We start from the raw sequence: 19889 nt of genomic DNA, 5'->3' as shown, positions 1-19889 counted from the left end.
TTAAAGGGAGAAAGTATTTAAAATAAAATCGAAGCTGTAGCTTATGAGTTAAAAGAAGCAGCAGTAACTTTCCCTTTGGGTGCATTCTCTACGCTAGAATTTTCTCTTGTTTAGATGAGCATCCATTTACTTGTAGAAGTGTTACATCAGTCACAAAGATAACAATTGCTAGATCGATACATCGTACTTTTAGAAGTTCTTGCTTGAAAGCGTGTCAGCTCATTCGCTGCTTGCATATCCCCCCCAATCATCTAGAAAGCCAGCTGAGACAGTGCTTTTATTGTTTTACTCCCTCACCCTCCCCCAATTCCCTGTGAGATTCTGTGAGAGTAACTCCCAGTATAACAACTCTTGGGAAGGCGACTTTCTAGGGCTTTGACACCGAACGTGTTGCGAATGATTTCACTGTAAAAAACGAAGGTAACATTGATGCAACTAAAAAATAAAATATTCATTGTTTCCATGGCTAGTTTACAACGTTATCATGCATCGCTTGGATGCTGTTGGTCACAGTTACTCAATCCCTATTTTCTACTTTCCTCTTAAGGGCTGGAGGAAAGGAAAAGTGAAGAATTTGAAAAGGAAGGAAACCAGTTTGAGATATTGATCGCTCTTTTTTACTTCTGGAGAATTGCTTGCTTGCTCGAACTAATTAATTTTTTCCTCATTCGTCACCAGTCATCTTTCGTATTTATCTTCCCCCTCTCCATTTTAATTATCAGCCTACTTTTGTGGGCGCAGTGAAGCCGATAGTTAGGGTGTTCTGAAATTTTTAATCGGTAGTTTAATGCAATCTCCTCGCCTTCCCTTTTTCTTGATTCAATGTCTTGACAAGTTACAACCCCCTTTTTTCTACTGGTTTTTCTGATGCTAAAATTTAAGAAATAAATGAAATTTCTGAGTCTTCTTCTTCTTCTTCTTTTTTTTTTTTTTTTAAAGATAGTGTGAATAGAGGTACATTACAATCAGTAAAATGCACTTATGTCCGATATAGCATTCGTTTCTCGCTTACCTGTGTAACAGAGCTTTAGTATCAATAATAAGTTCAATGTCGATGCAGAGCTCTCTGTCCTAATGTGAACAGTTAGGCTACACTTCTAACGAATGTGTTATGAGGTCTTAGGCAATTTAACTAAGACTGTAATTATTAATTACTAGCAGCTTTTCAGAAAACTAGGATTGCACAGTAACTGACCAAAGCCATATAATTAGTGTGTGCATTAAACCTTCAAAAGCAAATGTAGTCGAAGTACAAGAAAAGTCTAAAATAAAATTTACATAATAAGGAAAGTGACTCAAACTTCAAAGATTTAAAACAAAACGCCATGTGTTTCTATATCTATTATGTTTATCAGCGATAGCGAATTTGAAATTACTTTACTGTTAATTCTTTATTGAGATTTATTTCCTATTCTCAGCCCCCCTGGAGTGTTTTAAAAAGCTGTCCGTATATTACTGTATCTAATTCTTATTTTGTCTTCATCTTTTGGCCACCAATGGCCGAGTGGATAAGACCACTGAAAACGGGTAGTTCTATCCCAGATGAAATCTCGGCGAACAAGCTGACTGCATGGCCATTTTCATGGATTTCTTCACGTTTAACGTGGATAAGTGTCATTTTCGTTTAGAACATTTATTTCACCAGTGACCGAGTGGTTAAAATACCGCTGAATACTGGTAGTCCGACCTAGGCGAAAGGTCTGGCTGCATTTCTTGGTTTCTTTCATGGGTAACACGAATACGAGCCAGTTTCTTCTAGAACGTTTCCAGCGATGGTATTCCTTATCTTAGGCAAATAACCCTTGTGTGCTTTTCCATATTCAAACAGCCAGCGAACCAACACTTAGAAGATGCTTCACAAAGGCATTTTATCCTTTAGGTAGATTACCCTTGCTTGCTTTGCCATAATCATATAATCCAAATGCAACCTCTGATACTTTCTCTTTTTCTACGAGTAAGTTTATTACATGTAAAGCTTATTTGCTGCATATTATGGAGGACAGCTTATTTGCTGCATGTTATGAAGGACTTTGAGACTCGTCATCTGAGACATTATCTGGATATCCATTTAGAAAAAAGCGACGACATTTGTTGGTGATAATCCTTCATAACAATACGCGGTGTCATAATGTAAGCGTTCTCATGGATTTCCTGTGACGGTGGTGATGAGAGGTAATGAAACTCCCGCCATGCTCACTCGATATTAGTTCCTATGACTGCTATCTTCGGTAAAACGAAAGAACAAGTGCGACAGATCCATTACAGCAGTCAAGAGGATGTTATCTATGTTATAGGACAGTTCCTACGTGACATCAATAGAAGTAGATATGCTGATGGGGTACAACGCTTTCCAGTAATCTAACCAGAGCTGATAGAGTTGGCAAACGATTATAGTAAAAGATTGCAAGTATTTGTACCTGTCGATGAAAAGTTTTTTCAGAAACTTTTGTACCAGTGTTGAGCAGTCTTACCGCAGTCTGGTGGGCTTCTACAAATAAAGAAAACAATAGTACGTATTGTATTCTTAATAAGCTTTGCTTCTAAGAAAAGTATTTAGAGATACAATGTTCTCCGCATCTTATCTGTTAAACATGGAAAATAACTTTCAGGGACATAATCATTCATTGATACCAATGTTTTATTCAGGAAGCGCATCCTGTTATCTAAAGTAATCACTAAAAAAGAAAATGAAGACATGCTTGTGAACCTTCTATCTCTGGATTTTAGCAGTTTCAGATGATTAGTGTCATTCCTCCCCCCTTTTCCGGTCTCGTAGTATAAAATTAAACACTTCCCTGCAAATACAAATATTGCATCAAATGACCTCTCTTATCAGTTAGAGCAGTCATTTGATGATTAACAGCGACAATTTCATCACTGTTAATCATCAAATGACTGCTCTGATATTTCGCTGCTTACGTATTTCGTCTTATTTACCATTATAATGAAGTGCTGGCCGAGCATATGGGTTCTTATCATCGCTAAATCGCTGATGTAATTTAGAGCTAAACATTGGTACAGTAACCGATACGACGAAAACAAAGTTTCATTTGGGTAAGATGCTCTGTGATCTTATCAATTGCATATGTAGAAGAAGTGCGTGCTTTGCAAGATCGGAAAATTTGCGAATTATTCGTCCGTGACTTATATTTATTGATTTATTTCCCTTCGTGGGAATTTTTATTTTGAGAAAGTTTGAAGCAGTAAAATAAATTGCGAAAAATAATCAGAAGAAAAACCGTAACCTTTGAAACAAAGGATTTCGAAATTTCTGGAAACTGATGGCTTAATTCATATTGGACACGGTTTGCAGGTACGTATGGTATGCATACGAAAAAAGTATGTTCACTAAAAACATGTTGTTAGTTTCCCAAAAGTGAGTAATATTTAACATTTTAATATTACAACTGTAGTGATGTCATCTCTTTGAGGATATTTTAAATAATTCAGACATAAATAAGCTTTACGTTCTTATATAACTAAATGAAAAATATCCCGTGCAATTTATTTAAGGTAGAATATATTATGCACTAATTAGATTTACCTTATTTTTCAAAATCAAAATATGGACGAAAATGTTGGAAAATAACTGTAAATGAAATGAAATGTTTATCGTAAAATAAATATTTATTCACTTTAGTTGTACTGTTCTCATATTTCTGAAGAATGAACCTTTCTGTCTTTCGTTGAGGAATTTTTTTTTAACCAATCCATTAATTCCATTCTTTGAACTTCTGTACCCGTTATTTCATTTTTTTTCTCAAATGTTCACTAATATTCATGTTTTTTAATGTCACTTAATTTTCTTGTAATTGCTTAAAGGTTGCCGTGAACGTTGACGTTAAAGGTTGCTGTTAAAGATGATAATTCTTGAAGTATGTGCATTAGTTTTAAGCAAAAACTATGAAAGAGAAGAGTCTTAGCTGTGTGGAAGTATTAAGAGAAACCTCTTTGCAGCATAGGTAACAAACCTTTAAAAAAAAAGGTCTGTGTGACATTATTTTTCCTGCACAGAGTGCCTGCATAATCGCTAATGTCGTATGACATTCCACTGTTACTTTAAAGAATTTGAAGAAATGTCTGTAATTTTCTTTTACAGTCATTGCTGTTTAAGTTAAAAAAATCAACTGATTGACGACACATTAGACACTGATAAATAGCGCAAGACGCAGTTTCTAAACGTTTTCTGCCAGTCTCCTTCTAATTTTGTACTTATGTCGCTCTGTTTTATCGTTCCTGAAAATTTCTATTTGCTTTATTTGCATAGTAAAATACAGTTATATTCCATGCACCAAATTTGTTAAGAGTTTTATTTAAGTATTTGCTTTAAACATCTGCTGTTTCCTTCGTTATTTCGTATTTAAATTAGCGTTGGACAATAAATATTCATCTGAGGAGGATTCTCTAGTCTAGATGGCCAACTGAAGTATCTTTAGCTAAAGGAATAAAATTGGCGTTTATTAATCCATATTGAATTTTATCGATTACAAAAGCCGCAGTTACGTTATTAGCTAAAAACAGGGGCATTTCCATAAAGTACAGTATAGAGAGTGTGAAGGCATTTATTTTATGAACTGTTCTTACTGAAGTATGGTAACTGGTATTAACCCATTAATAACGTAATATTAGCAGCAATAAGCATGAAAGAAGTTATTAGTTACAATATTAAAAGAATAGATATAAATTAGTGGATTACTGTATGGCGCCGAAGAATAAAGACGTAGCCATCCCCTTACGTTAAAATGTGTTTTTTCTGCAAATAATCAATTATGACTGTTAAAAAAACATTCCACGCAGTAGATTACTTGACAGTTGATTTATTGAGAAGGAGATCTGTTTCGATTTATGAGGTGGATGTAACAGGAATTTTTATTTCCTGTGTACGAATTATAAAGCAACCCAACTTTAGATAAGGTTGTGATTGAAATATATGGAAATTTATTTTCCGATTTACGAGGTAAGAATTATTTTTATGATTCTTACTTCGTAAATCGCGTGTAATACATATGGCTATAATTAATTCTGCTTTTGAGACTACAAATTTGGATATTCAAATAGCAAAGTTTCGTTCTGGAAACGAATAAACGTAAATATAGATTTGTTTTATTAGAACAACAACTCTTACGTGCACCTGTTTTAAATGCTTTTCGATTCTTATTTTATTCCTTGTGTTAAGTACACTTAATGTGTTTTTCCTTGATATTAATAAAGCATTATTTATATACCATGTATGATACTGAGAAAAATAAGCCAGCCGACTATAGGAAGACTTTCGCCCCTAGCGACTTGAATGATTGTATTTTCGAATGCAAACTGGCAACCACGAAAGAATCAATTTTTACCAGGGGAACCAAAAGTCACCATGCGTGAAGCTGTGTAGTGAGTTCTTTGTGAGCAGGAAAACCAATTTGATTCATGTCATAATGATGTAACAAAGCTTACCTAATTCGTGCTATTAAAATAATAATATTAATAAGCTAGCCCTCATTTCTTTTTCTACTTTTTTTTTTTTTAAATCAGTATTTCAAGTTATCATTTCGTTGTTCTAAACAGATTACCTCGCCCTGCTTCTGGAGACTTTTCCATCTTTCTTAAAGAATGATTATAAATAATTAGTTAAAACGCGCGTTAAGCTAATGATTATTAAGAAGCGCTTTCACAGTATTTAATATCCTTTTTACATTAGGATTTTACAAATTAACGTGAATAATGAATTTACTATATAAAATTTATAATTTTTGTTACGCATTATTTCCTTTAATGACCATGAGGTAAGATAGGAGTATGTAAGCTGTTTATAAGTTATAGAAAATGTTGTTTATCCTGCGGTTCAGTTTGTTATTCTGTTTATCTGAATACATTTTTTAAATTATTGTCCGACTACAGACAGTGCGACCCTTGTTGGCTGTCTCCCGAAACACGTGTTGGTGAATAGAAGTCTCAGTGCCTCCATGATAGAATATCTGCTTTAATATAATCTTGTTACTTTAGAACAGGTACTTCAAGGCAGTATCTCCCATCCAACCGCCGACTAGAGGCCGAACGGTTAAGTCGATGAACACTGGTAGTTCCACCGGGGTTTGAATTCCGGCGAATGGGGTGGCTGCATGGTTGGTTTTTATAGATTTCTCCATGTGTAACTCGACTACGAGCCAGTTTCTTTCAAAAAGTCCTCCACGAAGGCATCCCACCCCCATGGATAGTCCTCGAGCTGCTTTGCCATAATTAAATAATTTAATCAAACTCTTACCCCCCAAACCATGTCCATAATTGTAACGATTGTTGCGGAAAAAGATCAAAACTTCTAATTTGCTAGAATCACCTAATTTCGGCTGTGCGTTAATGGCTATATACGCTATGATCGAAAATGAGGGGAGATTCTTTATGACCTTGAAGTGCCCTGTTTTCAAATAAAAGACTGTAGTTGAGTCATAATCGATTTAGTCAGTTATACCAGTATGGTGTTACTGAAACTGTACATGTAATTTTTATCGAATAATTTCTGTTAAGAGATTTTTAGAATTCGACAAAGCGCACGAGGACTATCTGTCTATCAGGAGGGATGCGTTCGCGGAGAAATCTCTTAGAAGAACTAGCTTGTAATCACGTTGCGGTGAGAACCACAAAAACACTCGGAGAGCTAACCCGTTCACCTCAATTCGAACCCAGGTCGAACTAACAGTATTCAGCTGTCGGTCACTGGTGCGATATAATGAATGAAAGAGAGGAGTTAGCTACACATATTCACCGCACTGCGCAAATAAACAGGTGCAGATCACGCAAACGTGCTCTTGATCATTGGTAAGACAACAAATCTTACAATCTCTGTGTTCTTTTAAGTTTCTCTCTTCTATCAGAATGGGAAAGATAAGATGGCTTTCCCACAATAAATTATAACATATGACAGTTTTTTTAACTCAAATTCCAAGTCTACGTGGGTAGTCAACCGAAAATTTGATTATGCTTTCAAGTCATTGGAAAGTAATTAGCATAAAACCGAAGTACTTTTCAAAAGAAAGGGGGGAAATAAATAACTGAAAAAATCAACTTTAAAATTAAAAAAATGTATATATTAGAGCTAAGTCGTTGCTTGCTGTTTTATATTATTTGAGTTAATTAGTATAATTAGTAATAATTTGATTTTGTAATCGGTAAACGCTCGTTACGCTAGTTGTAAAGATAAATGAGGAGAGGGGTTAATTTTCGTTTTCTATTGAAATGGTAGCTAAAAAGTCTAACAAACAATAGAACTCTTTACTGTCTTGACATTTCTTGACTTAAATTTTATGTGCTTCGAAGAATTTTCTAAGAAACTGCAATGTGATTTTGCGAAATTGTGTCGTAATAACGAAGCACGCTCAGATGTAAGAATATTTGTGACTTTATTTGTTAAGTAAAATTAAAAACTGGTTTATGCATTAAACTATCAAGAGCCTGTCGACATATCATGCTAGTGGGTTTGTTTGGTTTATTTAATTATGGCAAAGCACTCGAGGACATGCTTTGCCGTAATTAATCGAAAGCTAAGGGGAGGAATGCCTTCGTAGACGATTTTGTAATGGAAACCGGCTCGTACGTAATACATGGGATAAACATCGAAAATCCCCATGCAGGCAGCCCGTTCACCGGGATTCGAAATCCGGAACGAATTACCTGTGTTCAGCGACTTTACCGCTCGGCCGTCAGTAGGACAAAAGTGCTTTTGGTACTTTTTGGGTTATCTACATTCTCGGTTTGAAAATTCGGTAAAATTGCCGTATTTTTTAGTTTACACGCCACAGTACGCTGCCACACTTGTGCGTACCACACATGCGTTTTAGTACATGTGGATTACACGCTTTATATGTAACCGTAATTTCGTTGATCAGTATAAATCGGCTACAAAAATGTTAAATGTTGGCTATATATATTTTTGTTTTTCTCCTGAAATTTCTTGTTTCTTAAAAAAAATGCTTCTTTTTATTTTATTTACGAAATGAGCCACCCATAGTGGTTAGTGACGCTGACTGCCATACCCATGAACCCGGGCTCGAATCCCGGAGAAGGCATGTTAAGCGTGTAGTGTCTGTGCGGTTAAGAGAGCATTCAAAATACACAGCGAGTCGAAAGTCAGTGGTAGGGGAAGAAGGGTGGACTTTTTGTAGGGTGTGTGAATAATCAGAAAGTGCTTATCTTTAAATATATTGCAGACAAAATGTTTAACTTAATTTATGCAACTGTTTAATTAGTACTTATTTACAGCATATATATAGCATGATATTTTTTTATTTAAAAACATAATTATTCAAAGTATTTTAGCGCAATATGCTGCTGAAAAATGATCAGTAAAGACAAAGTAAGAAATTTAGAACCTATTTTACACAAACCCAAAATTTACAAAGACCCAAAAAAGTGAAATTCAGTGGCAAGAAATTTCAAAATATCCTATAAATACACAAAAGAAAAATTAAAGAAATGTGAAAATAAAACCTAAAAGTTATAAAAACCTGAATATATATATATATATATAACTATGTATAACGTTAAAATCAATCGCAATGAGCAGAATTTTTTTTTCCCCTAAGGCATGTTAATTCTGATTAGCTAGGTAATTGCTATCATGCCACACGCAACTCAAAATATTTCTCTCTCCAATTTTTTTTATTAGCAGTCTATTGAATAAACAACAAGACTGTAATTTCTTCCTCCTTCCCAAAGAAAACATTGCATTTGGCGATCTTCCCAACTTGTGGCGTCAATTAATCAAGAGGTAACAGGGGATATGTGAAATGGATTTCTACACAAGTGAATGTAGTATATTATAGGAATTTTATGAAATGTTTACTGTTTTCAGCTGTTCATGAATTAAATATGTGTATTTTTTCTCGTAAAAATTCAAATACCATTTGAACTGTCTAGCTAAAAGTGTCATTTGAAAGAAAACATAAAAAGTCTTGTCTTGGGTAACCTTGATATGTTATTACATCTATGACACAAACGTAAATCAAAATATTTATGTAGTTAATGTAATTTGATGTATTTCTTATATAGAAATAATTCTGAACAGTAGGGGGAAAATCGGTATTTCATATTTTGTCTTTTTAATGCATAAAATAAAGCATTATAAGGGGTACCTGTTTAAGGGGTTTCTTTTATTCAGTTATGGCAAAGCATTCGAGGGCTATCTGCCTAATTGGAGGGATGGCTTCGTGGTGGACTTCTTAAGGGAAACTGGCTGGTATACACACGCTTAAGGCGTCACGGAAAACTTTGTAATTGAATCCATGTCGTTTTATTTTGCATATAATGTCTTTTGAAAGTTCAGTTTTAATTTTGTGTTTTCATTTTAATGGACTACTGAAATATATAAATATTAAAGAATAGTAGATTAATGAAGAGGGTTGAAAAAATAATATTCGAAATTTATTTATTTGAATTGTCGATTTAGAACTCAAGCTATGATAGGTAGTTCGAGAGTTATAGGCGTTGGCGGCCACTACTAGGGCCATGAAATATAGAGTGGTAAAGACCACGAGGTCGCACACCACTAATACAAGTGATGACCTAAGGCCGTAAGCGGTGGTCAGTTTATTATGAAGGCACCTAATAGGTTGGCCACTGTGTCCTTCTGTGAAGGGACAGTCAATTTACATCTATGCCTTCTCCTGGATTCGAACCCCGGTCATTCAATACGGCAGTAAGATTTACTAACCACTTTCCCGTCTGGAATGGTTAAAAAACAATGAAGTAAGAGTGAGTACAATTTTTCAGTAGAAAATACTGTACAATATGTAGTAGTTTATATGTACTAGTATTTGCAGAAGGCATTAGAGCATAGCTGTTTATGTATGAAAAATTCTTAAAAAGATAGTTTACTATTTTGACATCTAATAGTACACGTATAATCTTGTACATCCTGTCTTCTGAACCTTTTCGCAGAAACATTCCGTAGAATTTCAACCTTGTTAGCATTCTTTGATAATTTTTTCTTCTTTCTTTAATGCTTGGTGGAAGCTCTTTCCTTGCCGCTATCTTTCTTCACTAACACTTCTTGGAAGAAAGCGTGACTTTAAAATGTGAAGTTTTATGGTCATTAAGTAGAATGAAGATTTAAATTTTTGTAGCATTTTTCAACGGTGGCCGTATACTCTCCTTATTAATATTCAAAACTTAATAATGGTAATTCATTAGGGAAATCGCAGCTTTCTATTCAACTGATTCATGAAAGAGTTCATAATTTATCTAATGTTAAATTTTGTAATATAGGATTCGACGAAAATACCTTTTTCCAGATAAGCTTTTGAAAAAAGAGGAAACCTTTCGTAAGATATTTGAGGCAATTACCAGTTTTCGTCATTGCCTTCACAAATTATTTTTCAAGTTTGAAATTTTATATGAAGCAAAGGTAAGATAATTTTCTCTGTGGTAATAATGCCATGATGTAAAATGATTTACAACCCGATTCAAGAAATCTATACAGGGCCTTCTTAATAGTTTTGTAGCCGTGGGCTGTGTAATGTTCCAGGGTCATTAAGTAAACGGTAACTTAGGAAATTTTGTTTCTTTTTAAAGCCGGCGGCGGGCACTTGCCTATGTAGCAATGGCCACTCCTAAAGCCAGAAGTAGTGGCCAAGTTATTGTGGTGGCACATAACAGACGGCCAGTGTTGCCTCCTGTGAAGGGGCAGGCAGTTACAACCATGCTTTCTTCGGGATTCGAACCCGGGCCCTTCGGTACCGCAGTAGGTTCCGCTGATCACTATGCCGTCTGTGCACTTTTGAAAATATGGGTTTGTGCACGTTCGCTAAATATATGTATATATGATGTCGTTTAGTCAACTTCTATGGTCCACCAACAGCTGAGCGTTAAAGTCCTGATCTCTGGTCCAACTGAGTTTGAATTCTGGCTGTGTGGCAGCTTTCGTGTTTTCTTTATATGCAAGGTCGATACGAACCAGTTTCCCTTCAGGAAGGCACTCCTCCGGATAGGCAGAGAGCCTTCCTGTTGCTTTCCCGTATTCAAGTAACCTAATTTGTTTTAGCTTCCATTGTTGACTTAGTTTGTAGTCTAGCCAGTTATAAAACATGGAGATTTAGTATAACTTTTTAGGTATAGATTTAGTATCTTTTGACTAAGAAGCATACACAGTATACTCCACAAATGATTCATTCATTATATTCGTTTTATTTCTTATGACTGCTAGCAAACTTCTATAATTTTCTTGGAAGGATGCCTAAAGAACTGTTAAGCGGAAGATTTCCAGAGTTTGTCTGGCGACTTCTACTAAGGTGGTTGCAGTAATACCAAAGTACTATGTCAAGTTTATGGGAGGTAAGGGTACTTGATACACAAATTTCAACACAGATTTGCATTCAGCATACGAAAAAGTTTTCTAAAACATTTTTCGTTCTAGGCCTGCAAAATAAAAATTATATTAAAATTTTTTTAAAGAATAAAGATAATGAACAATGAAGTAAAATAGGTCAGTTAAGGTTTTGAGCTCAAGTATCGATTGATCCTTAGTACTTAGATTACACCATGTAGAGATCATTCGTTGATTTTTCTGGCAATTCTTATTTGAAATCTTTTATCAGTCATAATATTTATGACTGAAGTCATTATTTAACTGAAATTACAACATTGATGTTTTTATATTCTATTAATCGAGTTTTTTTTTCGGATGATGGTAGTGCTCGGTCTTGTGAGTTCAATAAATTAAGTACACGTAAAAGCTTAAAACTACATGCCCTTCTGGATTCTTCGTTACTAGCTGAACAGTTTTCACCACACGGGAGTTCTTGCTAAGTCGCGAAGTTTACACAACATCTTGTAAACATCACGGAGTAAGAGTCGTCTTCCATCGTCTCCTTCACGAAGGTCGACAAAGGACGCTTCCCGTCTGTTGCTTCGAAAATCCGATGTTACAGTCCAATATTTAATATTGGAGTCATTATTTTATGTAAAAAGTTAGATTTCGCCTATTATGTTTTTGTTGAAAATCATTTACATTACGTTTATCACAGTATGATTGTAGCAATAAATAGAATTCTCCAAAGAAAGTGTTTTAATTCATAAGTATCGAAGTGGTCGTGCGATATTAACGGGAATGACACATTATATTTCTGAATTTCCTTATTCTTATTCGCTTTTAAAATTTGCTTAAATACATATTTGAAAACGAGATTTAAAATAATAATTTCATCATATTGGTACTGGTTTTTAACTACTTTTATTCTTATATCGTGTAATGGTATAGAAAAAATTAACTTTCCAATATTATATTCCTAAAAATAGAACTTCCCTCTGTGCTAGTCTAAAAATAGATTTGAACCATATAGAATTCCAAGGAATGAACTATTGTTTTATCGTTCCGAGAGAGGGGTTGTGTTACATTAGGAGACCGAATTATTGAAAACAAGGTAATGGTGTGTTTATTGATTTTTCTCTCATTTTTTTTAATAAAATGTAGCCATAGCTTCCAAGTAATCATGTGCTGAAATATGTGCACTGAATGCATGCGAAAGTTTTGGGACTTTAAAAAGTACATTATTAATTTTTCTTTACCAAACTGGGAGTTTAAATAGAATGGTTGCCGATAATGATGGTCTGCGATTCGGAATAAATGGGGCTCATTGTTAGTTGTGCAGGGACATTTTACTATGAAAAAATTAAATCATTGCCTTATTATTGAAAAATTAACAGAATGAAAACTAATTAATTCGTTATTATTGAAAATTAAACACTAAAAACAGGATAAATGTCTCACTTATCCTGTTTTTCGGTGTTTATGAAATACTGAAATCCGAATTCGTAGTAAGTAAAAAGAACAATGTTGAAGCTAAAAGAAGTTGAGGAAAGAATATTGAGGTTTGGGTGGGGCTGTGGTGAAAAAGAACTAAAAGGAGGAAAATTAGAATGCGAGTCTGTTTATGGCAGCTGGCAGTTAAATTTAAATTTCTGTATTCCTGAAGAAAAAGATGAAGTGCATGGATAAACATTTGCTATGATAAGAAGAGAGCACTGAAGAAACACGTTACGGTGTTGTAATAAGAACGGATATGGTTGTTGTGATAAGAACGGAACACTGAATCGTCTTTCTCAGGAAGTATCTGTCATCAGTGAGAATGCAAAATGTTCGTCAAAAAAATAAAGTGAAATCTTTCCAAATGAGCGCTGAGTTAAAGAATAATATATAAAAATACTGTTTTTGTGAAAATAAAGTTCCGGTTCTAATTTGATCTTGGGCAGGCTAAAAATGCATTAACAAATCTTGCCGTTCATTTGAGCATGAAACGTATATATATGACATAATTATGACTTCCGTTTAGAGCTTCTTAAATTAATTTATATTTTTTACCGATATTAAATTTTATGTATTTTAGGTACTCTAAAATTATTCTTCAAATCTATTAGACCCTTTTTATTTTCGATTATGTAGCAATTATTGATTACATTCTTAAAAATTTCTGTAATTTTTTTTTACCCTAAATTTTTCTTGGTTCTGTACTAGTTAAGTGTAAAAACTATATAATACCATTAGTGTTAAGGTAAAACATATGCAAATACTTAATTTTGATTTAGCGCTGTGCGTGTTTCGGAGGTTTTATGAATTTTCATTCAGTTAAGACATAATCATAACAGCTTTCGTTCAAATGGCTTGCATAATAATTACAGCTTTTAAAATATTTGATTTAATGTATTGAAAAGTGTATCTGCGTATAACTTAACGAACATTGGTGACGATTTACATAACAGCTTTATCAAAAGAACTTTGTGTTTTGATTCGATAGTCTAGCCTTCGGAATTGTTTGCTGAAATTCTTCTTTGGCATTTTTCCAAGCAGACATGCTGATGACGTCGGTGCATCAAGAAATTTTTTTTAGTACCGAACGGATAGTTGGCAGAAACTGTAAACTTCAGTAACAAAGGCTTCATAGTGACGAATAAGATTTTCTTAGGTCGTGTGTGTGTGTGTGGGGGGGGGGAAGACTCAAACACACAAGTGTTTCATGAGTTCTGTATAGCGAATTTTTTTTTTTTTTTTTTTGTGTGTGTGTGTGTGTGTGTGTGTGTGAGATTTGTAAGTCTGAGCGATTTTAAAATGATTGCGTTGCAAAATTGGACGTTAGAAGTGTGGTTACACACGCTAACGGCCATTTACAGTATTACGGCTTAATTTTAGAAACTTTCTTCTGACGGTGTATATGTTGAAAAGATTCCTTGAATAGATAATCGCCATTTTCCAACTATTTGGGGCGAGGGCATTTGGGAAAACTCATTTTTTCCCTTGCTTAGAATGGTTATACAAGAATGAATTATTAAAAAAAAAAAAAAAGGTCCCATAGTAAGGTTCGTTGTGTTCGTTTTTGTTTAATACATCATTATCGATAATAACGTTATTTTGGATAACAACATGCATTGCTAATTTCAAGAAAAGAAATCACTTTCCTGTTTTGCAGTATAACATCAATACTATTATCCAAGATCTAACAATTTTCTGCAGGATGATACATAACGCCAACGTTACCAGTTGGTCACCATTAAATTAAGTGTGTTCTTGTTTCCAAAAAAGCATTATCAGTAAAAAGTTTTTAAGATTCATTTCTCTGTTTCACTCTTTGCTTACTGAAATATCTGGCGTAAGAGATGTGTTTACTATGTTTAGAAAAATTTTGCCGCGGTCTAAATAACGAAAATATGTTTTCTTGCTAGAAGTATTAAGTGGGTGCATATATTTTCGCGAGAAAATTTCTTGGTGCCTGTTGCCTTACAAAAGAAAAGATTCAGTCATTTATTACTTTCAATGCAATCATCACGCTGAAGCTCTGCCCCCAAAATGAAAGCTAGAAAAGCGCACATTGAAAATTACTCATACACTAGTTAAGTGCTAAGTATTCGCAGTACAGAAAGATGGCAGTAGTAATTTGTGAAAGCCCATAATTGACTCCAATCTCTCGGTTTCAAACTGTCAGCGTTAGTGATAGGCCGCTGAGAAATTTCTTCATCGTATGGTTAAAATTCACTTACGAAATACTGAAAAGTTTTTTTTAATCAGTTTATTAAAAAAGTCTCATGCCTTCTTTTAATTTTCGTTCAGAAATTTCTTTTTAATGTGAAGAATACTGACAAGATCCGTCAGGGAATTTCAATGTCACAACCTGGACAGATTTCATTTTTTGAGCAGAATCTTTTGAGCTCATTAAGAACAAAGTCTGCCTTTACTTTTTTAAAACAACAGATTATTCATAGATGCAGATGCACACAAATTTGTATACTTATTTTTCTTTCTTCATTGTTCATAAGTATGTATTTAGGTTCTCGCTACTCTTTAAAAATGTGAAGTAGTTAATGAATATTTATTTCCATGTTATACAATTAAGATGTTAACACATTCGTTATGAATGTGCAGTAGGTTTTTAGATAAGAGTGGCAACCACTTGGCAAGTCATCTTTGTGTAGTTCCCAGCGAATGGGCTGGCTAGCCGGGGTTTTCCTTGTGTACAAAGCTCCGTTCAAACGGTGGTATAAATGTCATAGAGGCATAAGATTGCATGAATTCCGTTCACACTTGCGAGACAGGGTCTAAGCATAGAGTGCAAGTAGAAAAACTACATTTCCGCATGCGTGGGTATGTCCTACAGCTTTTCCGCTCAATAGGTTTCGCGCGTTCTCCCTGATTGGTCGACTCTTATATCAAGTCGGCATAAGGTTGAAAACTAAGGTTAGCAGAGTTCGCAGGGCCAGCCCTGCACTCCAAAATGAATGTTGCTATCCTCATGCCGGACGTAGCGAAAGGCTTCGACCCCGTCTGCCATGAGGGACTTATTGCCAAGCTCATTAACCGAGAACTTATCCTGCTCATCTATTCATTCATATCGAATAGAACCTACAGGACTTTCGTCGGAGATGCTTTATCATCTTCCAGAAAAATCTTGACTGGAGTGCCACAGGGTTCGATAATTGGCCCTGTACTCTATCTTTTTCATGTAGCCGACTTCTCTAGGGTGCAACTTAACAACAATGCAATCCTAGCCTATTATGCGGATGATACCGCTTTGGCGGTAAAGTCAGCCAACGTCAGTCACGCCATTAAAATGCTGCAAACCATCATTCTAAGTATTGAACGGTGGTGTAGCTACTGGAAAACGCGTATTAATGCTCAAAAGTCACAGCTTCTTCTTGTTAGGCGGAAAAAGCAGATTTTAAAGCCAAAGAAAAATATCTATCTTTTCAACGAGCCGGTAGCCACTCATGTGACCCCGAACTCTGCTCGTTTTGCTATGCAACTCTTGTTACTGAACTTTAGCATCTATGATTTGTGTGTAGCTTCATGGGCTGCCTTCTGAAACTAATTATATATAATCTTATATCTTCATTTATTATTTATTCCGCTGCAAAGTATTTTGTTCTGCACTTTTGGATAAATTCAGTCCAAATTGCGTGATACACGCGATCATGAAATCTGATTTGATATGCTGTCATCATTATTGTTATCCAAGTTAATCTGCCATTAGGTTAGCCATTAGGACTGTTATAAGACTGTTTTATGTATCAATTACTCACCCTTCATCCATCCTAGCTGTCTTGGAAAAGGCTGAGTATAGGAGGGGAAATGGAGAAAGCGCGCCAAGTTTTTAACCAGTATTTAATATTTATTCGCATTGTGTTCTTCTAATGGTCAAATGTTTCTTACTTTCGACAAATGATTTGTGGGAAATATTTATTGAGCAGTAATGAAGTGTCGTTATGTTAAAATATGCAGGGAGTTGATTTTCTGTAATCAAGTAATATCAGCTAATGAGCTAGTTCCATGGATGTTTTCGTAATTTCTCCTCCACATGTTACGTAAATGTGAACCACTTTTCTTGAGAAAGTCTGACGAAAGCGTGTACCTTTCCTTAGAAGAAACCTCGCACCCTTTGCCATAATCAATTAGCCAGCCGCAAATCTAGGTGTGTCATATTTATGCCAATAATTCTTAAAAATACTAGAGCTAAACCTGTAACTGTCTCTTAAAGCTGATTTAAAAGATGAAAAATATTCTTCCCATGTCATATTTATCGTGCTTTTTCCATGGTTGTATTTAAAAACTGGATACATAACTTCTGTTTAAGGATTCCTTTTGAATATCTGTACGAAAATTTATTTCTGAATAAAGTCAGCAAATGTCCTTAAATATATAAATGCAGCTTGAAAGATCCTGTCGTAATAAAGATGATTTTTAAACTTTACTTTTATTCAGTAAAGGATTAAAAATTTCAGTTTATTAGCGCAGTGTGTTGGTATACAAAACGCAGTATACAAAAGGACTGTAGCAATTAGAATACCAAAATCCTTTAGATGCTTCTGCACTTAACTCATTCACCGGTGATTTGGCATGTCTTTTCTTAGATTTTATCAGCATTACGAAATAATTTGATAGCAGCTGTACGAAACCAGCTTGATGTTTGACCTCTAACTCTCTAGAAGCAATTTCGCAAGTATGTATGCAAAAAGACTGTTCTAGAATCGTAAAGGCTCTTTTGATTTGCGTGCAGAAAAAAGAAAGTTTTTTAAAGTGTTCTTAATACCATATGTAAAAACAGTTAAATTATTACAATACAGAAAATCTGAAATGATTCTTTTAAAATACGATAATATTCGAATTGTTATACTTAGATTTTATTTTTCGTAAGCATGAGTTTATTCTTTTAATCGCGGTATTTACTAAGTAATCAGTTTCATTATAGAGATTTAATTATTTATATTAGGGAAGTCTAATTACAAGCGGCAATTACAGGACCTTGAACAGTGGAACTTTGTAACTGAACAAGAAATTATGTCTATCCATATAATTGAAGTATTTAGCACAAAAAAACAAAGCAAATTAAACTACGTGCTTTGAAAGAAACAAACCAAACAAATTAATATTGAGTTTTTTTTGGGGGGGTAGTAAATTTTAATTACTTTAAGGTTATAAATACTTCATTTCTTCATATATCATTTTTAATTTTATAATTTTGCTTGTGTTCTTACTAGATTTAAATTGATGATCTAATAGCCGGAATTGTCCCAAGTCCCGACGAGTCCAGATCTCTGAGTTTGTACTATATGTGTAAAAAATATGAATCTTGCCAAAGAAACTTTAAGAAATAATTTCCGAAATAATTTAAACGTGATAGAGGGGGGGAAGCTGATTTAAAGATTAGAGGAAAAACTGAAATGAATTGCACAATCGAATGGGAGGAACATTGATTATTAAGCCGAAAATGAAAAAAAAAAAAAAAAAAAAAAAAAAAAAAAAAAAAAAAAAAAACACTGATTATTAATGCATCAAAATAAATTACATTAACGGGTCCAAACTTATTCAATGGTGCGAATAGTAATTAGTCACAAACATCTGTAATATTCATGAAATTGAATATTAACCTTCGAAGCCCGTAACTGTTGAGGCAGGATAAAAGTAAAGAGAAAGCATGAAGCAGAGTTAAATCGTAATACTTTTAAAATTGTGCTTATATTGTAGGGCTGATATGAGAACGATAACCTAGCAAAGTATTTACCTGATAGCCATGTTGTTAATATTTAAAATATCCCATCTGTCATATGTTCCTTCCTTATAATAAAAAAGTTCAAATAAGCCTTCCTTATAATAATAAAAATTCACTGACTTCTAAAAGCTATGGGAATGTTAAAGACTGTTCCTTTTATTAATCGATTACAATAAAGCTTATGGTGCTGTCTTGTTTAGGAAAGATGTTTTCGTGGAGACTCTTCCAAGGGAACTAAGTATCTCATATTCAAGTTACATCCGAGAAAATCCGGAAATTGTTCACGGTCAACCCTCGCCTTGAACTGTACTAGGATTAGCTGCTAGTGACTCCCGCTCGCGTAATGGCAGACCGCACATTGAGTTGAATAATGTTAAGCAAATTTCGCTTACTGCGCATGCTTTATGGTGTACCTTTGGCGCGGGGAGAAATATTGGCGACTAAGCAACCCTACGCTAGCTTATTCGTGATCACCATGGCTGTCGAGTGTGTTCGAATGATGTTTACAACTGTAATGTTGTGGAACTTTGCTTATTAGTTATTTTAACGTCCATACCGATTGCACTTGCTTATTTTTCTAATATATATTTCATTGTAATTTGTCAATAACAGTGCATTTAATATTTGTTAACATATGTTCGTAATAATTCGTTATTTAAATGTAATTTGTTTACATGTTATAATTCAGTAATTGTAAACTGGAGTATCTCGCTTAGTTTGTTAGCGTATATTCGCGCTTTTATTTTCTCATTTCAAAGAATTTAATAACTAGCATTAAGGAATTGTAAAATTTCTTCAGTATTATTTGCAAGCACTTGTTATATTCCTCAGTGTTTCTTTATGTACGTACGAATGGAACGTATGGTAAATCCTGAACTGTTTTTATTGCTTAAAAGTATAATGAATAAATTTTCAAGTAATATATCCTAAATTTCAGTCTTTTTCTGAACGAAAGTTTGTACAGTTCTAAAGGAATGTGCAGAATTTCATAGGTATTATATTTTACATTTTGAATGCAAACACTGCTTCACATTACTTCGCAATAATTTCAGCTTTCTAGTTGTTTGAGCAGTACAGCAAAAAAAAAAAAAAAAAAAAAAAAAAGTATTTTAACACAGTAATTAATTTACATTTACATTATACTCTACGAAGATTTAAACGCCAGATTTGTTTACAATCAGATGGCGGTACATCTACCATATACCGTATTTATCTTCTTTTCAAATCGCGCCAACACAGTAATTACGCCAAATTGTTTTCTGGGCATGCGCAGTATGCGACATTCGTTTAACACTGTTCAATTCAATGTGCGGTCTGCCATTACGCCTCCCGCTCAGTCACGAGTTACCATAAACTTTAACCAGGAGCATTTTTAAAGGT

General features: G+C 34.3%; 1 protein-coding gene across 4 annotated transcripts in view; it reads left to right on the top strand.

The window, feature by feature from the left end:
* CtBP (C-terminal binding protein) overlaps positions 1-19889 on the top strand; it is a 181936-nt gene that overhangs the window by 61937 nt on the left and 100110 nt on the right. Inside the window, exon 1 of one of the 4 annotated variants that reach the window (XM_085807543.1) lies at positions 3093-3313. The exons of the other annotated variants lie outside the window; for them this stretch is intronic. The gene's annotated coding sequence lies outside the window, so the exon portion shown is untranslated. Of the gene's footprint in view, positions 1-3092; positions 3314-19889 lie in introns of those variants that run through there. 4 annotated transcript variants of the gene reach the window in all.

This window comes from Stegodyphus dumicola, chromosome X1 (genome assembly GCF_044657685.1).
Source record: "Stegodyphus dumicola isolate Sdum_Otavi_A_Nest chromosome X1, ASM4465768v1".
NCBI classification, from domain to species: domain Eukaryota; kingdom Metazoa; phylum Arthropoda; class Arachnida; order Araneae; family Eresidae; genus Stegodyphus; species Stegodyphus dumicola.
This window is presented reverse-complemented; position numbering and strand designations above follow the sequence as displayed.